Here is a 27,494-nt window from a genome sequence, read left to right as displayed (position 1 = left end):
TGCCTAAGGACACATAGCTTGTGCCAGGATTTGAACTTAGACTGACTCTAGAGCATATGCTAGATCATTTCATCAACTGCCTTCTTCCTTTTCTTTTCTTTCTTCTCTCTTCTCTTCTTTTCTTTTTTTTAAGATTGTATTTATTTATTTGAGAGTGAGAAAAAGAGAGCACATGCATGTGTGGGGGAGGGGTGGAAGGAGCAGGAGAAACAGATTTGCTGAGCAGGGAACCAGAGGCGGGCTCGATTACAGGACCCTGGGATCATGACCTGAGTCGCAGAGGCTTAACCAACTGAGCCACCCAGGCACCCAGACTACCACTTTCATCATGGACCACACACTTTGCCTGAAGAGGAAATCTCCCCAAATCGAAATTATGGTACTCTGCTGTGCAAAAAGAGAGGTGTGAAGAACACAAAGCTCTTTATTTAGTTCCATTTTCTATGTTATTGAAATGGGAAGGGAAGCATGAAGAGAAGGATAAAGAATGATAATAAGCCTGAAAGGCATTCTGTCAAGGCCATGTACGTAATCATGAATGTTATATAGTCTTGAGGCATTTGTAATCTTGAAAAACCGCCTTTTTTTTTTTAAGATTTATTTATTTATTTGACAGATCACAGGTAGGCAGAGAGGCAGGCAGAGAGAGAATAAGGGAAGCAGGCTCCCCGATGAGCAGAGAGCCTGATGCGGGGCTCAATTCCAGGACCCTGGGATCATGACCCAAGCCAAAGGCAGAGGCTTTAACCCACTGAGCCACCCAGGTGCCCTGAAAAACCGCTTAAAAAAAAAAATCTGTGAAATGAATGTAAAGGATGAGATAAAGAAAATAGATGAAAAATGGTGAGACGTTCCATAGCATGTTATATGAGCTTTGAATTATATTTGATCCTAAACAATTGATCATTTTTATTTTTAAAATCATATATGCTAAGATGTGAAGTCTAAAGATAAAATGCCTCACTTCTGATATACCTGTCATTGGAAAATAGTTAGGTTAGCAACTTCTTTTCCTTGAAATAGTCAGGGTGAGTGATCAACCCTTGGTGGGGACCAGGGCAGCAATGTCACAGATGAGTTTTCCTTGGGAGAGTAGTTATTTCTGATTAGAAAGGATTGAAGGGGAGTCCAAAGTATCGGAAAGTAGAGGGAGGAGGAGGGTGGTGGTAGAAGAGAATCCTAAATACAGAAGAGAATAAGAATGAGGAGGAGAGGTGGAATCATAAAAACTCTCCATGGAGTGGTTTTCCCTTGGATGGTGACTGGGGCTTCCAGGAGTATCAGGATAGGCTCTGCTGTGAGTAATAGAAAATGTAAGGTGATAGTGTTTGACATAACTTGGGACAGTTATTTCTCTCTGACATGAAAACACATCTGGAGGAGAGAAGTCCAGAGCTCTATGTTTGCTCCATGGATTTCAGGAAATCTCGTTCCTTCTATCCGTCTTTCTCTTTACTGTGAGCTGACACCAGCCAACCAGAACCCGCACAGTCCTTAGGGTCTTTTTGGTAGATAACAGTAGATTCAAAGTGCTTCCCCAACCTTGCCACCAGGTGATAAACAAGTCTCAGAACAAATTCTGCCACAAGAGCCAATATTTATTAACAAAACATTTATTTATGAGCAACCATAAGAATATAGTATCCAGTCTTCCAATTCAGTGAAGTCTCAATTCCAATCTCCTCCAATCTCCAGTCTTACCTAGAGTGAAAACTTCAATCAAGGTAGGTATGACAACATTCCAGAGCAGGAATCTGTTATCTATGTAGTTGACATTAGGTAGCCTAAAAGCAAAGGGTTGACCCAGGATCATTAGATATCAATCCTCGGGCACCATTCCTAAAGGTCCCGGCTGCAGGCCTCACTGGATTCTTTTACTCTATTCATGCAAGTGTGGGAAGTGTCTGTAAGAGGTTAATCTATCATATATCTTACATATCTTTAAATTAACCAATGAGAGTTCCTCTCTAGCATTCATTATACTAGTTAGTAGACTGCTAATGTCTCACCCTTAAAACCCCATTTCTGAAATTCACTGAGAACATAAGCAGCAAGTCTGGTGTTGATCCAGATATTGATGACAGAAACACTTAGTCACTTGTAGGCTATGGGGTTTTTGACGGGAACATCAGGGACAACCTCTAGGGTATACACTTCCAGTTAAACTTTTAGCTGACTGCACCTGAGTTGCAGCTTATCCTAACTAGGACAAATAAAATAACTTAATTGCCATCCCCAAAACATGGCTTGCACATATACTGCTACTTAGATCCCATTGGCTGGAAAGTTGGTAACATGACCACATTCAGTTCAATGGAGGCTGGGAAAAGTAGCCTTCCTTCTAGGAAACCCTGTGCTCAGATGTCATTGATACCGCTACCAAAGTAGAAGAGACGAGCAGATACATTGTGAATTCTGCAAGGCTTCCTTTGCAGAGGACAGACTCAATATAGTTGCTCAATATTTTCACTTGTTTTGCAATAAATAAGTCCTTACTCCACCCTCAGCCTGTGGCAAACTTTCTAAGTGTGAGAAAGTCCCATGTCTTCCCAGAAATGGGTCAGAAATGTGGCAGTGGCTTAATGGTAGATGGATGTGTGAAGGCAAAAATTTCTTCCATCAAATTCTCTTATGTTCAAGTTATATTGGGATTTTGCTACTAAAAGTGTGTTCATTGGACTAGCAGCTCCTGCATCACCTGGGAGCTTGTTAAAAATGCTGACTGTCTCTACATTTTAACAAGAACAACAGATGATTCCTATGCACCATGAAGTTTGAGAAGCAATGTTTTTGAAAGCTTCCTTCTCCTTCAACACTCATGTACCTGAACATAATGTCTTTGGCTGCAAACCATTCCTTTCAGCAGGGCAACTTTGACCTTTTTACAAAAGTAAATCTGGGAGAATTCATGGACAAATGGTACATTACAATTTAGGTCATAAATTCCTCACCATGTCATACAGATTAGCTTATTATCCTATGCAAAAAGCAATTAACATATTTCTTTGGTCTAGAGTAGAAAGTGACTAGAAGAAGATATTAAGAGTGGATCTGTTTGGATGGTAGAATTTCGGATAATTTATTTTTCAATTTTTATTACACTTTTTCAGAATTTTCTTTTATGAACAAACTATTTTAAATTGGAAAAAAATGTTGTTTGAAGATGATATGAAACATATTTGTTTTAGCTCTAAGCAATCAGATAGCTGAATAAGAAGTAAACCTCTAACTGGTCTGGAAGAGAACAATAATGACAAGGATCATTATGAATCCACCCAAGACAAACTTCTACACTTGCCAAAATAAACTGCTTATTCACAGAAGATGGGCAGTGCTTATTTTGGAACATTGCTCTTAACTGCTGACTTTTGCAATTTAAACATTTTAATGTCATTTCCTAACTTTGTTTTAAATGTATTTTCATTTTAAAACTTGGCACTAAAGTTTAATAAAATTTGCTTCTGGTAATTGAAATGATTTGCTTCAACTACATTAATTGGATAGCTGAAAGTTACATAGTTCTGAATCTTTTTTTTTTTCCTTGAGGAAACGTAGAAGAAATTAAAGAACATGTTCCCTGAATTCAGGAACTCACTAGAGAAGACTATTGTAGAACTCTCCTTTTTTTAAAAAATTGTGTTATATTAGTCACCATACAGTACATCATTAGTTTTGATGTAGTGTTCCATGATTCACTGTTTGTGTATAACACTCAGTGCTCCATGCAATCCACACCCTCCTTAATACCCATCACTAGGCTCATCCATCCCCCCAACTCCCTCCCTTCTAAAACCCTCAGTTTTTTTTCCTGGAGTCCATAGTCTCATGGTTCATTTACCACTCCGATTTCTCCCCCCTTCATTTTTCCCTTCCTCTCCTAATGTCCTCCGTGCTATTCCTTATGTTCCACAAATAAGTGAAACCATATAATAATTGACTTTTTCTGTTTGACTTATTTCACTTAGCATTATCTCCTCTAGTCCCATCCATGTTGATGGAAAAGTTGGGTATTCATCCTCTCTGATGGCTAAGTAATATTACATTGTGTATATGGACCACATCTTCTTTATTCATTTGTCTGTTGAAGGGCATCTTGGCTCTTTCCACATTTTGGCTATTGTGGACATTGCTGCTATGAACATTGGGGTGCATATGGCCCTTCTTTTCACTACATCTGTATCTTTGGGGTAAATTTCCAGTAGTGCAATTGCTGGGTCATAGGGTAGCTTTATTTTTAATTTTTTGAGGAAACTACAAACTGTTTTCTGAAGTGGTTATACCAGTTTGCATTCCCACAAACAGTGTAAGAATGCTCACCTTTCCCCACAACTTCTCCATCATTTGTTGTTTCTTGCCTTGCCGATTTTTGCCATTCTAACTGGTGTAACGTAGAACTCTTTTATAACTCTTTTAAAAGTAGAATTTGTTTAAGTGTGTTTAAATAATTTTATTCTGGCTGAATATTCTTATAACTCTGTGCATTCATTCTCCACAACCCATGATATATCTGATCCATTTGATATAAAAACAAGAAGAAATTGTATCTTCAAAGGGCAAGATACATAGAGAGCATAGTGCTAGAGTAAGACATAATTTCACAGTAGCAAATGTGGAAACATATTGAAGTCATTGAGTTTTTTTCTTACTGCTTCTGGAGAAAGATGAAGGACAAATAAAGGGAGCAGAGGAAGCATTAGGTTTCCTTAATGTGTTGTTGGCAGGAAATCTTATAGGAGAGTTCACAATGGAAAATTCATGCCTAGTCCTTGACTCTTGAAACAACAAAACTGAATTCAGCCCTAAAAAATTTTTACTCTAGTGGTGGGATTAGATTAATTAACTGAAAAGAGTCAAGGATTAGGGGAAAAGACCCCACATTTTATTGGAGGATTTAAAAACAAACCCTCCTAATTCTTATGACATTTTAATTTGTGTACCATTTGATATAGGTGTTAATTTGTATGAGTAGCTTTGTTAACAAATAGTTCTTTCTGTTTTTGAAAATAAGAAGCAGGGAATAAATATAATAAAGTTAAGGCTTTTTATTTTTTGGTTGCAAGGAATAGATACCCACACAAATTAGCTTCATTATTAGGAAATTTTATTTCAATGCTATAGATATTTCAGAGAATTCTGTGTGTTTGGGACTCACACAAACTAGAGAGCTGTTCAGAAGCAAGATAAATTCTCTTTCTCACACAATTGCAGCTTCTTTTCCACACTTATGACATTTTCATCTCTCTGAAGATCAGTTTCATTTGTTTGCAAATGTCTACCTCAATCACTAAGCTGACATGACTGCCGATTCAGTGCCCATCCCTGACCAGCAACCATCTCTGTATTTTGTAATTTGAACTCATAATGGAGGGGATCTGATTAGTCTAGGTATCTGTTCTAGTCAAGCCACACCGATCCAAGGGCTCTAATCAACCTATGGATTGGAAGGAGAGGTAGTATGTGATGTGCTCTGCTACCCCAATCTTCTGGGCATATCATTAATTCAGATAAAGTATGAAGAAAGAAAGAAATTGAGGTTGGCCTTGATGAGCCCAAATCTATAGAGTGAAGCTGTTGAAGACAATACACATGAATTAATTAAATAATATAACTTTACCCAGTGACCAAATAAATAGTATAACAAAAAGTATGAAGGTCTAAAAATTCAATATGACCTATAGTGATCTGAGAAAGCTTATGATAACATGGAATATTGAAAAGCTGATGGATTGTCAGATATGCCAAAAAAAAAAAAAAAAGTAGAAAAAGGATGTGTTCCTTGAGTAATAAGTTACAGATTAAAACTAACATTAAATTGTCTAAAGAATTCTGGTTTAGTATGGCTGATGAAGTACATGCTCAAGAATAAAAATATATAGGGGCACCTGGGTAGTTCACTGGGTTAAAGCCTCTGCCTTCAGCTCGGGTCATAATCCCAAAGTCATGGGGGAGCCTGCTTCCCCCTCTCTCTCTGCCTGCCTCTCTGCCTGCTTGTGATCTCTGTCTGTCAAGTAAATAAATAAAATCTTAAAAAGAAAAGAATAAAAATATATAAAAAATGAAACAAAAGTAACACAAATAAAAGGAATGAGAAGGCTTATGGGTAGACAAAACTTTCAACAAATTAAAGATTTCAACAAATACCTGGAAAATGAAAAAGAGATTAGTGAGTGTTGTTTGATGAAGCAGAGTAGAGGAAGCCATAGCCGAGAACACCTATGGATCTGACTGTCTGGTACAGCCCCAGACAGGCCCTAGAACTTTAACATAGCAGATGTAATAGGGGGTGGGACTAAGACATTGGACTGAAAGGATTTGCAGACAGCCATTTAGGCCAGGACAAAAATTGGAAGGTTTAAATAATCCTGAGAAATTGCCCACAAAAAACTAGAGCAGATGACTACAGAAAACAACCCTGGGGTAGATGCCTTCTTATTCTGACATTTAAGGGTTCCCAGAGTCACATACCTGTGTGAACTCAGCTGAAGCCTTCCATCAACCAGCCTGTGTACATGCAGCTCCCAGAGAGTCTTTCTATTGCCATGTTCTCTCTCTCTCTTTTTTTTTTTTAAGTTTTTTTTTTCTCATTTTGGCACAATTCTATTCTAATTTTGGCATAATTTTAGATTTATAGAAGAGTTGGAAAAGTGCAGAGAATTTCTATATACACTATGCCTAAGTTCCTGTAATATTGACATTTTAACATAGTTACTTTATCCCTTTCTCTCTTTCTTAACAGATAGGTAGACCTATATATATGTATACATTTTATTTCTTGCTGAACCATTTTAGAGTCATTTATAGACACAATACTTAAATACTTCAGTGTGTATTTCTTTAAAACACTCTTACGTAAGGACAGAAAAATTACCAAAATCAGAAAGTTAACATTGACATAATACTATTATCTAATTGTAGATCTTATTCAGATTTTGCCAGTTATTTTTTAACATGTTCTTTTTAGGGAAAAAAAAAAAAAAAGACCAGATCATGATGCATTCAGCTGCCATCCATATCTTTTTAAATCTTTTTCAATGGGGGCTGATCACCAAACACCAATTTGTGTTTCATGATATTGACATTTGTGACTACTCTTTAATTATTTTGTAGAAATTCAGCTTTGGTTTGTCAGGTATTTCCTCATGATTAAATTCAGGTTATATACTTTTGGCAGAATACCACACAAGTAGGTGTTTTTCTCAGTGCATCTTATCAGGAGGCATATGATATTAATTTGTGCCATTATTGCCTCATTCTTAATGTGAACAGAAACCTAGAATTAATATATATCAGATGAAAGTTTCCAATATGAAAAGGAAAACCCAAGATAAGCCAACAGAATAATGAAAGGAAGAGAGAAAGAAGGGAAGGAAGGAAGGAATGAAGGGAGGGAGTGAGAGAGAGAAGGAAGGAAGGAAGGAAGGAAGGAAAGAAGGAAAGAAAGGGAAGAGAATTCAGAGGCCAGAGGTGTAGTTCAAAATAGGATATACTTTCTAGTTGATAGCTTCTGAGATGCGAAAGTTATGGCATATATAAAATAAGGAAGTATGTGCTATGAAAAAAGAAAAAAACTCTTGGAAAATAAAATCGTAATTGCAGGGTGCCTGGGTACCTCAGTCAGTTGAGCCTCTGACTTGGTTTCAGCTCAGGTTATGACCTCAGGGTCATGAGATCAAGCCCCACATCAGGCTCAAAGCTCAGCACAGAGTCTGCTTGAGATTCTCTCTCCATTCCCTCTGTCCCTCAGCTTGTGCTCTTTCTCTTTTTCCCTCTCTAAAATAAATAATCTTTTAAAAAGTTATAATTGCAGAAATGAAAAAAATAGGACGCTTTAAAGATGAAGTCAAGAAACCTGGAAAATAGAACAAAAGAGAGAGATGGGAAAGATAAGAGATAAAAGGCATAGTAGATCAGTGCTAGGATTCTGTATTAGGATAAGATTTGGCAGCATCATATAATAGAAAGTCATAGAGGAATCTGAGATTGACAAGATAGAAGTGTCTCACTCATATAAAACAAGTTGGTGTTTCTAAGGTGGTTTGGTGACTTCAGTGAGTCACCAGGAATACCAGGCTATTCCTTCTCATTCTATCATCCAGTACATGTTTTCCATTCTCAAGACCACCTCATAGTCCAAAATGGCTGCTGAAACTGTAACCATCTCGCCTGAATCCAGTCCAAAAAAAGAAAGCTGGAAGGAGAAAGTAGAAAAAAAGGAAGGAAGGAAGGAAGGAAAGAAAGAAAGCAAGCAAAAGAAAGAAAAGGTCTTCCAAGCTGTGGCAACTATCTTTAAGCAGGTTTCCCATAATTTTGCTTTTATCACTTTTGTCAAACCTAGTTACAAGAAAAGCTAAGACATGTAGTCCTTCATTCTCAGCAGCAATATGATCAGATCAAGACCAGGATTCCTTGAGTTGGGCAGCTAGCAGTTTCTGCAAATGGTTTAAAATGCAATGTAGCTTCTAGAGCAAAAAAGAGATACAAATTATTAAATTAAAAGTACCTAACAAACACCTAACAGGATACATTTTTTAAAGAATTTTTATTTGACAGAGAGAGATCACAGTAGGCAGAGAGGCAGGCAGAAAGAAGGGGATGGGGAGCAGGCTCCCTGCTGAGCAGAGCACCCAATCTTAGGACCCTGAGATCATGACCTAAGCCAAAGGCAGTGGCTTAACCCACTGAGCCACCCAGGCGCCCCACACACATAGTCATAACAATCTGAAATGCTGGAAATCTAAGGCTAAAAAAAAGACAGTATAATTTCAAACAAAACAAAACATGTTTAAAGATGGGATTGGGAGGGAGACAAACCATAAGTGACTCTTAATCTCACAAAACAAACTGAGGGTTGATGGGGGGAGGGGGGTTGGGAGAGGGGGGTGGGGTTATGGACATTGGGGAGGGTATGTGCTATGGTGAGTGCTTTGAAGTGTGTAAACCTGGTGATTCACAGACCTGTACCCCTGGGGATAAAAATATATTATATGTTTATAAAAAAAAATGTTTAACAAATATATAAAAGATGCTCACCCTTGTTTAAAACAGTAGAGGACTCCAAATGAAAACAAAAATGAAATGTTTTTCAGGATCAGCTTAGAAAAATTAAGATATTAAAAATAACCCATGTGGGCGCCTGGGTGGCTCAGTGGGTTAAGCCGCTGCCTTCGGCTCAGGTCATGATCTCAGGGTCCTGGGATGGAGTCCCGCATCGGGCTCTCTGCTCAGTGGGGAGCCTGCTTCCCTCTCTCTCTCTCTCTCTCTCTGCCTGCCTCTCTACTTGTGATCTCTCTCTGTCAAATAAATAAATAAAATCTTTAAAAAAAAATAACCCATGTTAGCAAAGGTTTTGAGAAAGTTTGTTCAACAACTATTGGTGTATGTATAAATAAATCCAGACTTTTAGGATCAAGTTTTGGCACCATTTATCAAAATAAAAATGTATTGGTTTTCTGTTGCTGCTGTAACAAATTACCACAAACTTCACTGGATTTAAACAATACATATTTAAAACACACACACACATTTATTAACTTAAGCTCTGAAGGTCGCGCACACACATTTGTTAACTTAAGCTCTAATATGGGTCTCACTAGATTAAAATCGAGGCCTCATCAGGGCTGTGTCGCTTTCTGGAGGCTCTCAGGAACAATCTATTTCTAGTTTATTCCCCTTGTTGGCAGATTCAGTTCCTTGCAGATGTTTAATCTGAGTTCCTCATTTTTCTCGCTGGCTGTCAGCTGAGGGCAGATCCAGATCCTAGAGTCCACCTGCAAACTTTGGCTCATGGTCCCCTTCCTCCACCTTCAAAGCCAGCAGTGACCAAGCTCAAGTCTCTCTCACACTTCACATCTCTTCCTCCTCCTGTCCCAGCTCTGACCTGGTCAGAAAAGGCACTCTGCTTTTGAGGACTGATGTGATTAGGTTGGTCCCCCCAAGATATTCCAGAATAATCTCCCCAGCTCTAGGACAATAACATTAATCATGTCTGCCAAGTCCCTTTTGCTATGCAAGAGAAGATATTCATAGGTTCTGAGGATTAGGGCATGGACCTCTTTTAGAGGGTGGGAGCATTATTCTGTCTGACTCAGTAAAATATACATTTCCTTTTACCCAACAATTACATACATAAACACAACTCCCACACCCTAAAATCTAAGAGAGTAAGAGAGAAAGCAGAAAATTTACAAAGGACAATTACCATTAATGGCATCAAACTTCTTATCAGCTTCATGAGATGCTAAGGAAAACAAAATTCTGGGGACAATAACTTTAGATTTAGATTGCTATGCTCAGTCAAACTATGAATGAAATGGGGGTGGAGAGGGGAAGGGGACATTTTCAAATCTTTAAGGATTAGAATTTTTTTCTCCAAGTTAGCTTTTTTTTAAAAAGTTACTTGAGGGGCACCTGTGTGGCTCAGTGGGTTAAAGCCTCTGCCCTCGGCTCGGGTCATGATCCCAGGGTCCTGGGATGGAGCCCTGTGTAGGACTCTGTGCTCAGCAAGGAGCCTGCTTTCTCCTCTCTTTCTCTGCCTGCCTCTCTGCCTACTTGTGGTCTCTCTGTCAAATAAATAAATAAAATGTTAAAAAAAAAAGAGTTACTTGAGGATGGATTTCACCCATGAGAGACAGAGAGCTAAGAAAGGGTTGGGGGGCAGGATGATTGCTGGGCATCAGGCTGCAGGACATCCAGCGTGTTCTGGAGCAGAAGGATGGAGGACCCCAGAGAGGAATTACTCAGAACAAGACTGCAGTGGCTTGGATTGGTTCATCACAGAGGGCTTGAAGAACCAAGGATGTAATAAAGGAATAGAGCACATGGTCCAAAAGCAGCATGTCCTGTTAAAGCGAGTGTTGAAGTGTAAAAAAAACAGACAAAAACAAAAACCAAACAACCAGCCAGCACAACTCTTTACGAACCCTAGATTTTGAATTCTGAACAAGGGTAGTCTCTTTTGAGTAAAAAGAAAACTGTGGTCATAAGCTTGAAACTGTATAGGAGAGAACAATGTCTGCACACAATATCTGTAAACCTGGTGACAGAAATGTATATGTTTGTATACGATGGCTTTGTGTGGGACAATATCTGGAAGAAGACCAACCTGAGGTTAATAGCGATTGTTCTTAGAGATGGCGTTTGAGTGGCTTTTTTCTTTTCATTTTTCTGTATTTTCCAAAGTTTTTTAATGTGACCGTGTATTAAGTATCTATGCAATGTAGATAGTATCAATGACTTTAAAAAACAGTGTGGAGAAAATTGTGAGCTCATTAAGTGAAAGAAATATGGACTTTGTTGATAAAAGTTGTCTTTAAACCCTGGCTTTAGTACTTATGAGCAAACTGGGACAGTCAGTCACCATGTTTTCCTCCAAGACCTACCAGGACCAGCTAAAAGGGAGAGTCCAATGGGGCTTCTCATAGGAGGCAATATAAGATGTGTTCTGAAAGGGAAATGGGAATATGCAAGATGGAAGACATGAAAAGGGCATTGGAGGCAGGGCAATGTGTATACGCTGGCTTTGAAAGATGGCACTAGAAGATGTGGTTCATATATACAGTGAAGTATTACTCAGCCATCAGAAAGGATCAATACCCACAATTTGCTTCGACATGGTTGGAACTGGAGGAGATTATGCTAAGTGAAATAAGTCAAGCAGAGAAAGACATTTATCATATGGTTTCACTTATCTATGGAACATAAGGAATAGCATGGAGGACATTAGGAGAAGGAAGGGAAAAATGAAGGTGGGGGGAATCAGAGGGGGAGACAAACCATGAGAGACTATGGACTCTGGAAAACAAACGGAGGGTTTCAGAGGAGAGGGGGGTAGCGGGATGGGTTAGCCCAGTGATGGGCATTAAGGAGGGCATGTATAGAAAGGAGCACTAGGTATTATATGCAAATAATGAATCGTGGAACACTACATCAAAAACCAATGATATGCTGTGTGATGACAAACAGGACATAATAAAATAAAATTAAAAGAAAGAAAGATGGCACTAGCAGTTGCTGGTGGCCTGAAGAAATTAGAGCCCCATGGGCATGTGAGCCTTGGTTGGCAGCAGGGAGCTAGGTCTCCAAGAGGCTGTGAGTCTTATTAAAGTGTCTGGACTTTTACAAAAATCACTCTAGTGGTTGCTGGGGATTATTTAGGATGCTGAGAGTTTAGAAGGAAATTAGGTGACTCTCCTAGAAGTCCTTCCTGCCCCCCCTGTCCAGTCAGATTCCCTCTACCTTCCCTAGTCTCCTTCACCACACCTGGCTGTTTCTTCCTCAGTACTTGCATTTATAATTTTAAATTAATTTTTTCACTTACTTGGTTATGGTCTGTAAGCCTTTCAGGGCAGGGGCTATGTCTGTTTTATTCACCCAAACAGTATACATATCTACACCTAAAGAGTAATAGGCACTCATAGTTATTTGTTGAACAAATGCCCAGAATAAAGTAGAGACTATAGAGATGGGGAAGAAAGGGTAGATTCGAGAATTAAGAAGCAGAAAAAGACAGAACTTGGTGATTAATTGATTGATTGAGAAAGTTGTGCTGGGTTAGGGAGGGAAAGATGAAACTTCCAGGGACCTAACTTGAGAGAGGTCAAAACCCAGTTGGTGGTTGTAAGGTGAGTGTGGTGGGGCGAGGTGAGGTGAGGTGGGGCATGGTAGAAAGGAGTTGGGTAAGTGAGTAGCAGAATTAGTTCCATCAGGGAAGTAATACAACCTGAACTTTTCCCACAGGTCTGACTCTACTGCCTTTCTGCTTTTGCAAGGTTCATAAACTTTGCTACTCCTTAGGATCACCTAGAGAATCTCTATATCTGGGACCCTCCCTAGACCAATTTAATCTGAGATAGGGGCTGAGGATCAGTATTTTTAAGCTTCTAATATCCTGATCTTCAGCTAAGACCTTTGTCCTAAAATGAGCAATTCCCTTCCTGCCCCCCGCTTTTTTCCTTCAAATTTTTAATTTAAATTTGAATTAGGTAACGTACAGTGCAATCTTTGTTTCAGGAATGGAATTAAGTGGTTCATCACTTACATACAATAGCCAGTGCTCACATGACAAGTGCTCTCCTTAATACCCATCATCCATCTAGTCAATCCCTCACCCACCTTCCTCTGTCAATCCTCTGATTGTTCTCTAAGAGTCTCTTATGGTTTGTTCTCCCCTTCTTATCTCCCCTCCCATAAGTTCATCTGTTTTGTTTCTTAAGTTCCACATATGAGTGAAATCATATGGTATTTGTCTTTCTCTGACTGACTTATTTCACTTGCCATAATATACTCTAGCCCCATCCAGACCATTGCAAATGGCAAGATTTCATTCTTTTTGATGGCTGAGTAATATTCCATCGTGTGTATATGTGTGTGTGTGTGTGTGTGTGTGTGTGTGTGTGTGTGTGTATAACATCTTCTTTATCTATTCATCAGTCAATGGACATTTGGGCTCTTTCCATAGTTGGCTCTTGTTGATAATGCTGCTGTAAACATCAGGGTGCATGCACCCCTTCGAATCTGTATTTTTGCAGCCTTTGAGTAAATAACCAGTAGTGCAATTGCTAGATTGTAGAGTAGTTTTATTTTTAACTTTTTGAGGAATGTCCATACCATTTTCCAGAATGGCTGCACCAGTTTGCATTCCCACCAACAGGGCAAGAGAGCTCCCCTTTCTTCCCATCCTTTTCAACATCTGTTATTTCCCGTGTTGTTAATTTTAGTCATTCTGAGGGGTATAAGTTGGTATCTCATGATTTTGATTTGTATTTCCCTGAAGATGAGTGATGTTGAGCATCTTTTTGTGTGTCTGTTAGCCACCTAGATTTCTTCTTTGGAGAAGTGGCTATTCATGTTTTCTGCCCACTTTTTAACTGGATTATTTGTTTTTTGGATGTAGCAAGGGAAACAAAAGCAAAAATGAACTATTGGGACTTCTGTGAAGATAAAAATCTTCTGTACAGCAAAGGAAACAATCAATAAAACTAAAAGGCAGCCTACAGAATGGGAGAAGATATTTGCAAATGACGTACCTGATAAAGGGTTAGTATCCAAAATCTATAAAGAACCTCTCAGACTCAACATCCTTCCTGCTCCTTCATTTCACTTGACCTACTCACTACTGCCCCTCCTGTTCCAAGAGGCAACAGCTGGTTTCCATTCTTCCTCTTCACCAGGATTGGGTCCTGGCACTGAAAATTCCCTACAAATACTTGTGCATCACATTTTCCACCGCCTGGCATGTGTGTCACTGCCAATATTTGCATTTTCAACAGGCTGCACTTAATGCAAAAACACCATTTGGTGTGTATTGCTTAGAAGTTGTACAGGATATGAACTACTTAAGTTTTCCTATTTCCTTTTGAAACTTGGACAGTGTCCAGATGATTGTCTTTTGCTCTTTTACATTTTCTTCAAATATTTTGCAGTTTGAGCCTATATAGGTAAATCCAATGATGCAATACCCAATTTCTAATTTCTTGCCAAAAAGCAGGGTGTGTTTTCCTGGTTGCTAGTATGGCAAGGGAGAGTCACTGCATGTGGTCCCAGCACGTGCGGTCACAGCATGTGGTACACAAAAACAAAATTGGGCTGCAGTTATTTTCTGGGGTGATCCCTGGTGGTGTATGACTTTAGATATTGTAGATACTACTAAAAGTTTCTGTGGTTATCAAGACCGCCATCAAACTACTGAAAGTAGTAAGACTCGGGAGTGCTGAGAAGCTAGTGAAGGAAACTTTGTTGTTTATAAATTAATATGTTGAAAAACAATAGATTTTTTTTCCTTCAGAGTTTGCAAGTGATCTGGCCATAGAGATTATTTGTATCTTATGTTCCTTATTTGGTTTATATACACACTCTTTGGTCCTGAAGACAAGTTTTGTATTTACAGATTTTGATTTATTTTATGGCAAAGCTTCTTGATGTGCTGCTGGGAGGGACATTTTGTCATTTTCTAAATGTTCCTTACTCTTTCCACATTCTATGCTTTTGCTTATACCATCAAAGTTTTTTAGATTGCTTTTTTATAGAATGGCCATTCTCCATCTCTGCGTAGGAGGGCTTGCCCATCTTTGAGGGTCTAATGGGAATGGGATTTCCTTCATCTGTCATTTCATGTAGAAGTGACTTTTATCTATACTTGGCTAGAGTTTGATTTTTTAAACATTAATTGAAGTTTAATTGAAGTTTATATACTTCATTCCATACTTAACATACTTACCTAAATGTAAGTGTACAGGTTGAAGAAGTTTCACAAGCTGAACACACTTGTGTGACCAAGAATCAGAACGTTACCAGCACCTCAGAAATCTTTCTCCCATCTCTACTCCTACCCAAGGGTAAGTACAATCCACACTTCAAAGGATACATTAACCTTGAACTTCATAAAAGTAGAATCATAATGTATGCACTTTTTGTATCTAGATTCCTTCTGCTGATATATTTGTGAGATTCATTCATATCATTCTATGTATTTGTGGATGACTTACTCACTGTGGCTATATGTTACATTGTGTGAATATACCACAATCTGGTTATGCATCCATGGCCATTTGCTCTTGGAACACTCCAGTAGATGTCTTTTGTGAATGTATGTTTGTTGCATACGTATGCAGGAGTAGAGTTTTGGGCCATAGGGTACGCATATGTAGATACTACCAAACAGTTGTCCTAAGTGATTGTACCTGTTTATCAAACAAGATAATGCACAAGAGTTCCAGTTGCTGATGCACAAGAGTTCCAGTTGCTCCACATCCTCACTGTAACTTGGTACATTCTATCCCAGGCTTACATTGAGCACATCCCCACAAAAGCATCTATGGCAGAGTTCCCATTCAAGGCTACACAGAGACCCTGACCTGATGTATAAAGCAGGGCAATGCCTCTCCCCAATTTTTCGGCCTCATGAGTTTGTTGTTTGTTTGCTTTTGTTTTAAACACACTATTTAAGAAATAAAGTGTTTTCCCAGTTATAAAAATTAAGAGGGCATAGAGAGCCTTCTGAGATGTTGGAAATATTCTAATCTTAATCAGTGTGATGGCTACATGGGCACATATATATGTATAAATTTAAAAATAATTAAGAGATAATCAACAAATTGGTCAGCCTGACTCCAGTGCTATGCTAACAATCAATGTAAGAAAGAGACTTATGTGAATACATACTCGGAGTAGATTCTTTTTTTTTTTTTTTAAGATTTTATTTATTTATTTGACAAAGATCACAAGTAGGCAGAGAGGCAGGCGGTGGGTAGGGGGGGAGGCTCCCCGCTGAGCAGAGAGCCCGATGCAGGGCTCAATCCCAGGACCCTGAGCTGAAGGCAGAGGCTTAACCCACTGAGCCACCCAGGCGCCCCTCGGAGTAGATTCTTGCCAGGGTGGGGAGTAAATTAGTAGAATTAGTAGAACTAGTGAATCTGGAGGTTCTCAAGAGAAGCAAATTTACCACTTGCAACATGGAACCTATTTTTTCTGCCTTACTGGTCACTCTAGCTTTATCTGATAAGAAAGAAGCCTTCCTGGAGGGGAGAGAAATTAGTGGGCGTTTCTTTCAAAAGCAAGACTGTGAATGAAGAGGTGATATTGGTAAAACTTCTTCAGATATCATGTTTGTGTCTTATTTATTATATTGTTATTCGTATCAGACCTTCTGAGGCCTATAGTCTAGGAATGAAATAAAGATAAAACAGAGGTATAGAAGTCTTTAAAAAAAAAAAGTTATTGGGGCGCCTGGGTGGCTCAGTGGGTTGGGCCGCTGCCTTCGGCTCAGGTCATGATCTCAGACTCCTGGGATCGAGTCCCACGTCGGGCTCTCTGCTCGGCGGGGAGCCTGCTTCCCTCTCTCTCTCTCTCTCTCTCTCTCTCTCTCTCTCTCTCTCTCGGCCTGCCTCTCGGTCTACTTGTGATCTCTCTCTGTCAAATAAATAAATAAAATCTTAAAAAAAAAAAAAAAAAGTTATTGTTTGTTCCAAAGCAATACTGCCACCTATTGGTGGAGAACTATACCTTAATGTTTAATCTGCAAGTGGTAATAATGATGGGGAGTCCCAGGCAATCAACCATGGACAAAAATAAAACTAATGTTACTTCAGCATTTTCACCCTGCTGTGCCCCCAGAGCCTCCCCCCAGAGATAAAGCTCATAGGATTCTTAAAAGTATGCCACAAAACCAAATACATGGTAGGGCATTGGAAGTGCCTCTGGAAAGCTGGAATCATTGCCTCCATTTGCTTGAGAGAAACTTGTTTCATTGTCAACTATCATTCCACACGACAAGATTTGAAGATCAAAAAACTGCTTTTTCTGTTCTGTACAGGAGTAAATTTTCCCAGTAAATCTCACATGTATTAAAAGATATGTGTCCTTACTATGTTTTGCTTAATGATATATTTATTTGGCAAATTCTACTTTATTCATTGACTTCCATTTATTAAACTTTACTGTTTTTTATTGCTGGACATAATAAAGTTTTACTGTAACATGAAAACAAATGCTTTGAACAATCATAAGAGAAAATTACATCTTCTCCTGATAAATACTAAAATCTTAACACTAATGCTGCTTATGTACTGAAGATACCATAAAATAAACATAACACTAGTAAGAGTATTCTGTATACATGGAAAAGTTGGCAGTTTAATATTTAGTGCATCTTTCTCTTATTTATTCGTTTGTATATTAATTTGCCAAACCTTTATTAGGAAATTATTATATGCCTGCACTCTGTTAAAAGGTAGAAATACAGAGATTAATGAGACACAGTCCCTGCCCACTGAAAGGCCATACTCTAGGGGGCTAAGAGAGACACAAAGACAAATAATATTTTGTAGAAAGTATAGTTATCAAATATTATAAAGACATAAAGAGGGGCACCTGGGTGGCTCAGTGGGTTAAGCCTCTGCCTTCAGCTTAGATCATGATCTCAGGGTCCTGGGATTGAGTCCCGCATTGGGCTTTCTGCTCAGCAGGGAGCCTGCTTCCCCCTCTCTCTCTGCCTGCCTCTCTGCCTACTTATGATCTCTCTTTCTCTGTCAAATAAATAAATAAAATCTTAAAAAAAAAAAAAAAAGGACATAAAGAAAGGGACCCCAATCCTTCCATGGAAAGATAGAAAGAAGTGCAGTTTCATGGGTGGGTGATCCTGAGTCTTAAATGGGTGTTGTCTTGGCAGAGGGTAGGGATAGGGGTTAAGGATGGTGGAGGGCTGATGCGGATGTTGAAGTGTCCATGGATTTGCAGGTGGAGTGATCCAGCAGGTCCTGGAAACAAGAGTCAGAAGCAAGGGCACGGGTGAGAGAGTGAGATATGAATTTGGGATTTTGCCTAGAGTGACCATGTAGCAAATAAAAAACCCATGGACTGGGGATGAACACCCGGGAAGGCAGAAGTGGTTTTTCTCAGAGAACCTCTAGCAGCAAAAATCAGAGATTCTCCAAGAGAACTGGGGAAATTCCATCATGGACTTGGAATCCAAGAGGACTAATCCACAGCCTGTAGGGTAGGTTGTTCAAAAATTTTGTCTTGTTTCACTCATCAGCATTCATAATATTTTTTAAAAATAGTTGCCAACATTCTAGAGTTGAGAGAGGTCACATAAAATCTGCATTTCTAGCCTCCCTTGAAGCACTGGAAAAGCTGGGTATATGGGATCTATAGGAGTTCATGGGGCTGCCTCTTTGCTATGGGGACAAGCTCTCCAGGTTCCCACATACTCATATTTCAATGTGGCCTGCTTCGTTTACTGACATGGTCTGCCTGGCTTCTCTGGGCATTTTAGTTTGGGGTCTTTCTGCAGAATTTCAAGAAGGGTGTGACAGACAAATGTCCAATGTGCCAGAGGAATGAATAAAGAATGAGAAAATCTGGGGCACCTGGGTGGCTCAACCAGTTAGGCCTCTGACTGTTGGTTTTGGCTGGGGTCATGATCTCAGTCCTGGGATTGGGCCTCATGAGGGGCTCAGCCCTTGTCCTTCTCCCTCGGCTCGACCCCCACCCCAAATACATACATACATACATACATACGTAAAATCTTAAAAAAAAAAAACAAATGAGAACATCTCCCCTGCCTTTGGATTAGGAAATTATGAATCATCTGAATGACCTGAGTAAGGAAAGATTAAGAAGATGATAAGGTACAGAAATAAAATCACAGTGGCGGTGGGTGGAGGAGTGGGAGGAGGGAAGTGGGTGGTGAGTATGGAGGAACAGAGAATTTTTTCTGTAAAGGGACATGGAGCAGATATTTTTTGCTTCGTGGGGCATATGATCTCTCTCACAACCACTCAACCACTCTGCTGTTGTAGAGCAAAAGCACCTGTAGACAATATATAAACAAATGAGCACACTGATATCCCAATGGAATTTTATTCACCAACACAGGCTTCTTGTGGACCCTCGCCTACCAAGCTCCAGAGGGGGCCTGCTAGGTCAAAGGGTGGAACATCAGGTTGAGAGGATCCTGAGCAGGGCTGCAGACAAAAGAGGAGGGGCCAGTGGAGAAGCAGATGTGGAAAGTCAAGGAAAATGGCAGGAAGACCAGTGACGCCACTTCCAGAGGGCGCATGTGGACTAAGCCCTCCCTGGGTGGTTTGGGGAGTGGGGGGGGAGGGGGCTTGCCCGCTGAGCCCCGGGTGGAATTGGAGAAACGGTCTGAAGGGTGTACGCATGAAACAAGGTAGGGCATGGATTGTGCTGTTGCTGCTGCTGCCTGTTTTGTGAATAAAGTAGGAAGTGAAGCAATTACCCGAGAGCCATTGAGAAGACAGGATGAAGAAGTTTGTCAAACACAGCTAGACAGGCTGATAAACAGTGCTCAGGGCTCAGCTGAGGGGCAAAGCACAGGATTCTGTAGTCACTGAGTGCCCTTATGCGAATGCTGCAGCAGGCTCAGAGGTCAGCTTCAGAGAAGGCAGCTGGTGGCACAGGTCACGGGTGTGGTTCTGCCAGGAGCTGGTAATTCGGAACAAAGGAGAGTCCTGGAGAGGAGAGGCGGAGGGGGTGCACCTAGCTTGCTAGGAAGGAATTCGAGAGTCTGGAGAAACAAGTACCGGCAGGGATGAGGCAGAGAAAGTGGAGAGGGTAGGAGAGAATCTGCATGTGGATGGCTGGAGCATAGAATTTCTGTGTTGGGGCATTTCTAGGATGGTAAGACCCAGGATGGGCTCTTCGCCTGGGGTGGGGGGGTGCTGAGGTGCAATGCAGCCAGGGAGATTCAGGACTTGTGAAGTGAAACTGCTCCCCAGCTGTCTTCACAGGGCTTGAAATCTCTCAGGCTTTGGAGTGGGGGCGGATTTTCCTCAATGACAGAGAGTGACCCGAAGGCAGTCGATGACAGCGATGAAGGGACGACACATGTCTGGAAAGGCAGGAACAGTAGCACTCCTTCCAGGCTTGCAGACACCTGCCCCAGAGCCCTGCAGAGCAAGTGCCTTGGTTGCCAAGGAGACCTGTCTGTCTCTGACTCCACAGACAAGGCAGGCTGGTGCCTGTGGTTCAAGATACTGGGGAGTCGGCCATTTATGCTCACCCTCTCCATAATCCACACGAGCCCCGCTGGAAGCTTTCTCTGGCTTTTAGACTGTCCTGTCAGTGGATTATATCTGGTCATCCCCTGCTGCCTTCTTTTTGCCTGTCCCATTCTGTTCAAGTTGTAGCTCCAGCCAATAACGGATGTCCTATCCCCTCTCTCTTCCACCAGCGAGTAGACAGGTGGTCACAACATCTGTCCAAATGTGTCCTTGCTGAAAAGTGAGTAGTCTTCCTAAATGACAGTGCCACACCCCTGGGGGCCGTGAGAACTGGGCTGTGGCAGGACCCCTTTGGGATGTCTGTTAGGGATGGTACAAGTTGTAAACAGTTAGTGACTACTCTCCTCCCAGCTCTGTCCTGAGACGAGCCTCAGACCTGGACTCCCCAGGTGGGGGATTCTGAGGAATGTCCCAAGAGAGCTCTAATAATGGACATAATAAAAGAAGACAAATACGCTGTGTGTGGCTTATTTAAACTACACATAGTATAATTTTCATGGCATTGTGAACAACTCAGTTTAAACTAATAAATGCCCCCTTTTTCCCCCCAGAAATTGTAGCTTTGCTTTGGGTACCAAGTATGAGCCGGCTCTGCTGTCTAAGAGGAAGACACGGCCCACAGAGGTTAAGACCAAAGATGCCAGCCCCCAGGGCGACACTCTACCCTTATCCCTGAAGCCTGGGGAGCAGAGGCTGAGTTGGCAAGGTTCCTCAGCTACCACATCTGGAAGGTACACATTCCCATCAGGTGTTCAAAGAAGAACAACAGCGAAGGAGACCTGCATGCCCCTGGGCTCCCTTTGCTTGTCTTAGGCATGAGTCAGACCCAAAAGCCAGCTTTTGTCCCCTCAGTTAAGAGCTAAGACCGGTGACTCTCCAGACTAGCATCTCTAAAAAATAGCCAGAGCCTGGGCATGTGACCTGCAGGTGGGAGAGGGTCCAGTGAGAGAATGCCAATTCTTCTTAATTTTGTGAGGTTGGGGGATATTGGCCCACATCCTGAAAGGACTGACAGCTTTCCGTGTTAAGATAGGGAGTGGGGAAAACATTCAACCCTAGTTCTCACTTTAGACAGAAGAATCAATCCTTATGGTATTAACATTTTGGAGTTTTTTTTGTTTGTTTGATTGTTTGTTTTAAGAAGTCTGAAAGCTGTCCACCCAACTTATCTCATTTTACTTGCAGGGTAATTTTAAATATGCCATCTAAGCCAAACTACATTCATCTAGAAATACTTGTATAGATGTTATGGTATACTCAGACAAGAGAATAGGATACAAAGTTAAGAAACTGTTTCATTTTCATTTAGTAATGTCTGTTCTCTGCAATGTGGGGGAAAAAATGGTACCAGTTTGTTTTTCAACCTAAAGCAATTATTTGAAAACTTTACATAGGAATCACCTGGAGCTTTTAAAAAGTCCTGATGCCCAGACCTCACCACAGACCAATTACATCAAAATCCATGGGAGTGGGAAAGAGGAGTCAATAGTTGTAGACTTCTCCCAAGTGATTGCCAGGAACAGCCAAGACAGAACCACTGAAGAGTGTCATTTACCCCAGTGACAACAGGTGTCTCTATTAATTCATTTCATGGTATATTCACTGCCATTTTCCCTTAGCACTCTGAGGGTTGATTTGATTATCCTGAGGGTATCTCTGGAGCCTAATAAAATCATAATCATTGGGGAGCAAGTAGGGACAAGAGCCAGGTGGGAAGCAGAGAGTTTGCACACCAGAGGGGGGACATTCGGTGTCATCAAACCTGAAGGAGCCCAGAACAGCTGTTTATCAAAGTGGGAGGTCTGACCCCGAGTCTGGAAAGGCAGAGCATGGCAGCCCAATAGTGGATATGTGTATGAGTGAGGAGTGCACCAAGGACATTTCCTGGAATAATTTTTTCTGCAACTGGATCTTACAGGCCAAATGTAGAAGGATATTTGGGTGGGCCTGCTCTGTTTAAAGAGACAGGAACACAGTATACAGATTCTGATTTCTTGAAGTCTCTACGGTTATGATTCTTGGAAGGAAATTTTTTCTAGCTGAAAAATTCATTTATTATCGTTTTGTCAAGAAAACCAACTGCATTCATTTATCAAATATGTTTTGAGAGTCTTTTCTGTGCTGAGTACACCGTCAGTTGCTAGAGATGCAAAGATTATCTAGAAAGCAGTATATGCCTGTGAATGTCCATAACCTAGGTGGGGAGATGGATGCATCAACTAAAATCTTTTAAATAAAATGTGACAGAAAATAATGCTATATTTGGACAAAGTTCTGTGAGTCTGGCGTCAACCCAAATGACATTAACCCTTGTTGGTTTCATTTTCCTGCTTCCATTACTATATTCCAGACTTTCTGTTTTATGCATATAATGTAAATTAACACTCTGTTGGTTTGTGCTGTTGTCATTTGGGAGATATATAAGGTGAGCTACAGGAGAGCAATGAACTGGCCTCTAAACTCACACCATCGTGATCACCTGGAGCGCTTTCTTGGTTTAGTTGTGTGTTTTTTTTTTTTTTTTAAGACTATTTATTTATGTGAGAGAGAAAGAGAACATGAGTTGGGGAGAAGGGGCAGAGAGAAAGAGAGAATATGCTTCCTGCTGAGCAAGGAGCCTGATGCAGGGCTCGATCCCGCATCACAGAGCCCAAGGCAGGAACTTAACTGATTGAGCTACCCAGTTGCCCTTGGTGCATTTTTTAAAAGCCCTGTCCTCTTCCTAGTGGGCTTATCCTTTTCCTTCTTATTTGATCTTTAAATCATCTAACTTCCTTCAGGGGACTTACCTTTTCCTATCAACTGGTCACAATAGCCAAATCTGTGACTACATTCCTGAAAGATTCAGATCCTGATACTTAGAAGACTTATTTTTCTTATATTTATCACCAAGGTCACCTACTCTGAAGGCCGTGAACTTAGTTCTCTGACAAGGTTCTTACACATTGTTTACTAAGTAAAGCACCCAGACTCCGTGACTGTTCCGAGCCCTCTCTACGGGTGGCCACATACTAACCCACAAATATGGTCCCATCTTGTTCAACAGCCTGTCCCCCTAAGCTGTGTTCATTAAATAAGAAAAGTTCTGTAAGGTACTTGGTGCTTTGCTCAGCACATGATAAACTCCCCAAAAAGGAGTTAGCAGGATATAGTATTCTGAAAAAGTTGAAGAGAAGTTCACTTATGAACAAATCTGAGGATGTGAAAGGAAGACAGATGCTCTTTGGAAACCATCATGGGGGCAAGAAACAAGGAGGTCGATGTCTCAGCGGGGTATCGGGGGCAGGCAGTTTGGGATTCGAAATAGAAGAGCAGGGGCAGCTTAGCTGGAGTCTGGTGTGTGTTCCTACAGAAGGGGCAGTTCTTTACAGAAGTTAACATAGGCTGAATGGCTACTGTTAAGAGGTTGTTTCTTTCTTCAATCTTCCCAAGTTGGTTTTTTTTTTTTTTTTAAGATTTTAATTTATTTATTTTGAGAGAGAGAGAGAGAGCATGAGAGGGGAGGTCAGAGGGAGAAGCAGACTCCCCATGGAGCTGGGAGCCCAATGTGGGACTTGATCCCAGGACTCTGGGACCATGACCTGAGCCGAAGGCAGTTGCTTAACCAACTGAGCCACCCAGGCGCCCCTCAATCTTCCCAAGTTTTTGAGGTGTTGCCTGATTCTACTGCACTACAATCTGTGGGGGGGGGGGATTCTGCTTTACTTACATCTCTACTCCAGTGGTATTTATCTATTTATCTACCTATTTATTTGAGAGCATGCACAAGTGAGAGGGAGAGACAGAGGGAGAAGCAGACTCCCTACTAAGCAGGGAACCCGATACAACGCAGGACTCTGGACTCCATCCCAGGACCCTGGGATCATGACCTGAACTGAAGGCAGATGCTTAACCAACTGAGCCACCCAGCCCCCCACCCCCCATGGTTATTTTTTCTTTTGTTTCATCACACCCTCTTTTTTTTTTTTTTTTAAGATTTTTTATTTATTTATTTGACAGAGAGAGATCACAAGTAGGCAGAGAGGCAGGCAGAGAGAGAGAGGAGGAAGCTGGCTCCCCGCTGAGCAGAGAGCCTGATGTGGGGCTCGATTCCAGGACCCTGGGATCATGACCTGAGCCGAAGGCAGAGGCTTAACCCACTGAGCCACCCAGGCGCCCCTCATCACACCCTCTTTCTTGAATCATGATCCCTAATCTTTTACATATCTTTTTTCTCTCCCCTCAACAAATTTATTTGCAGTCTCCCTGTGACTTCTTTGGCCTCTTGCCCTTTTCCCATTTCCCTGAGCCCTCCTTGTGCGGGTCCTCACTGCGTCTTCGAGGGATTACGGCACAGCCTCTCAGTGGGATTTCCTCAGCCGCCACCGCGGAGCGTTCTGAGCTGAACTGTAGCATGCTTATTAGAACGCTACTTTATACAAGAAATCTAACTGTTGCTTTTCTAATCATCCAGCTAGACTGAAGGAGAGAGGAAAAGAAAGAATCTAAGCAGGCAGTTGAGAATGATCGGGGCAGGAGGGAAAAGGTACTAAAACATAAAGGGACATAGCTGCTTAAAACCACATGACAAACAGTATCATCTGGTAGGTCAGTGGTATTTGCCAGACTGATTTAGGCTTAAAGAGGTGGCAAATTTGCTAAGCAAATACAGGGAGGCCAGAAAGGCCTAGGGAGCCAGCAGGCTAAATTAGATTATCAAACATAAGATACCAAGTAAGGGAACTGCTTCTGCACAGTGTTTAGAATAAATAAGCTGCAAGAGTTCATTCCTCCCAGGCATCCACCCTTGGGGTAGAGTCAGGATTAAATGAACGCAGTAGTTTAAACATAAACATTCTTTGTTTGCGTGACTCCACAGAGGAAGAGGATTTATTTCTAGGGTGGCTCAGCTGCCTGCTTCTTCCCGATCTTATCTGTGTTCCGTTGGTAAATTAAGCAGGGAAACCTAATGTTATTCGTGCCACTTTCCACTCAGTCTCTGATGATGGAAACATCAGAATCATCCTTAACCTACCTCATCTCTTGGGCAGAAGGCCCACGCTGCTGCCTTCCTTCTTCCCTTTTTACTTAGCATCCACACCAACCCCGCTGCCCTGCAATCCACTCCTCGTGGCTACTGGTTATGCTAACAACCAGCATGCCCGATCAGGTCTCCTCCTGCTGAGTCACCCATGCCAAGCCTTGCTGTCTCCAGAGCAAGGGGCAGGGCCCTCAGCTTTGCTTCTTAGAGACGCTTGAGTCAGACCCCATTGCAGCAGCTTCCACCACTAACCTCCGCAAACCCCAGCTCCCGTAGCTGCCTTTTTCCTGAACCCACCAGAACTTTCCATGCTCTATCGTCCTTCTCCATGCTTGGAATGTTCCTCTCTTCTACATCTGGTTAGAAAACTGGCACTCACCGAGTGGCAGTACGATTCTTTGCAAGACCGGCTGCTCATGACAGTCTTCTGGGGCTTGCTTTGAAAAGACTCACACACGTTTCAGACCCCTGGGCTCTGCTGCAGAGCTGCGGAGTCCTAATATATGGAAGGATATTTGAGAGTCATTTCGAAGGATGAGAACGGCCAAAGTATATGACATTAATATTTATAAGCTTTTGATTTGAAGGCCCACTTTGTGCCTCACCTAAAATTGCTAAGTATTCATATTTTTCAGTGACAAAAGCTAGGAAGGGTTAAAAACAAATCCATATGTATTAGCAGTTCCATAGGCACTGAAATCTTTCCTACTTTACCCCAAGCCCCATGAGGTTAGAATGGGGGGAGAGGTCTGTGGGGAGGAGGAAAGCATCTGCTTCTGGTCATCACAGATGAAGAACTGAGTCCTAGGACTACCTGATCTCAGAAGCAGAGTGCTGAGTTTCACTTCTCTGTTCATGGTGCATTGCTACTATCCATCCGGGCAAGGCCCTTCTTTTGTTTTATTGATCAATTTCCTGTTTATCTTGAATTCTCCCAGACATAACTATGCTAAAGTATGTAATGTCTTCGTGTGTGCATTTTTTAAAATGTTTTATTTATTTATTGGACAGAGAGAGAGAGAGAGAGAGCACAAGTAGGCAGAGAGGCAGGTAGAGGGAGAGGGAGAAGCAGGGTCTCTGCTGGGCAGGGAGCCCGATGTGGGGCTTCATCCCAGGATCCTGTGATCATGACCTGAGCCGAAGGCAGCTGCTTAACCGACTGAGCCACCCAGGTGCCCCTTTGTATGCGTTCTAGCATAATGTGTATTGTTATTGTGCACAAGTTTTGGTTTATGTAAATGTATACAAATGTTAAGTTCTCTATGCCATCCTGTTTCTTATGCCTGGTTTGCCATTTCGGAAGGAATGGGAAGTCTCAGAGCCCTGCAGTGGACATTTTACATTTTTCTTGAAATACCTACTCTGTGTGACTCTAATAAGGAGGGAGGCAATATGGCCATGTGGCTAAAAGTTCTGGCTCTGGATTCTGAATGCTAGGGCTCAAGTTGTAGCTCTGCTCCTTATTAACTTCATGGTCTAAGGTAGGTTACTTAACTTCCCTGTGTGTTAGTTTAATGACCTGTAAAGTGGGGATACTCTAGCCCTTATCTCAGAGGTTGTTATAAGGATTAAATGTGATAAGCACATCTGGGCTGTTCCTCTTTTGGAGAAAAATCATATTACAGATAGTACGACAAACTGCTTGTAACTTCCACCTTCTTCTGGATCTTTAGTGACGCTCACTGTCCCCTCGGTTGTAGCTAGTGAAGTCCTTTTCAGCAATTCCTCACCAGATTTCCCAAATTCTCAAATTGCTCCATCCCCAGGAGGCCCACATTCGGCAGATGACCTTGCCTCTTATTTTTCAAAGAACTTAGAGATCATGAGGCATAATATTGGGTGCATTTTTCTTCTTCCAAGGAAAGCACCTGTGCTCACTTTCTGCTCTCTTGTTCCTGAGAAGTAGAAATTCTGCCTCTCCAATTTTGGAGTGTCAAAGTCCCTGCCCTTGGGAA

General features: G+C 41.3%; 1 protein-coding gene across 13 annotated transcripts in view; it reads left to right on the top strand.

The window, feature by feature from the left end:
* Nucleotides 1-27,494, top strand: part of LOC111147228 (asparagine synthetase (glutamine-hydrolyzing)) — a 155,002-nt gene that overhangs the window by 41,230 nt on the left and 86,278 nt on the right. Inside the window, exons 1-2 of one of the 13 annotated variants that reach the window (XM_022503125.1) lie at nt 14,007-14,034; nt 15,233-15,332. The exons of 10 other annotated variants lie outside the window; for them this stretch is intronic. The gene's annotated coding sequence lies outside the window, so the exon portion shown is untranslated. Of the gene's footprint in view, nt 1-14,006; nt 14,035-15,225; nt 15,333-21,230; nt 21,251-27,494 lie in introns of those variants that run through there. 2 more of the 13 variants (XM_022503123.1, XM_022503126.1) reach the window with 2 other exon arrangements.

Source organism: Enhydra lutris, unplaced genomic scaffold (assembly GCF_002288905.1).
Source record: "Enhydra lutris kenyoni isolate GAN:26980312 unplaced genomic scaffold, ASM228890v2 scaffoldscaffold16, whole genome shotgun sequence".
Classification (NCBI taxonomy): Eukaryota; Metazoa; Chordata; class Mammalia; order Carnivora; family Mustelidae; genus Enhydra; species Enhydra lutris.
This window is presented reverse-complemented; position numbering and strand designations above follow the sequence as displayed.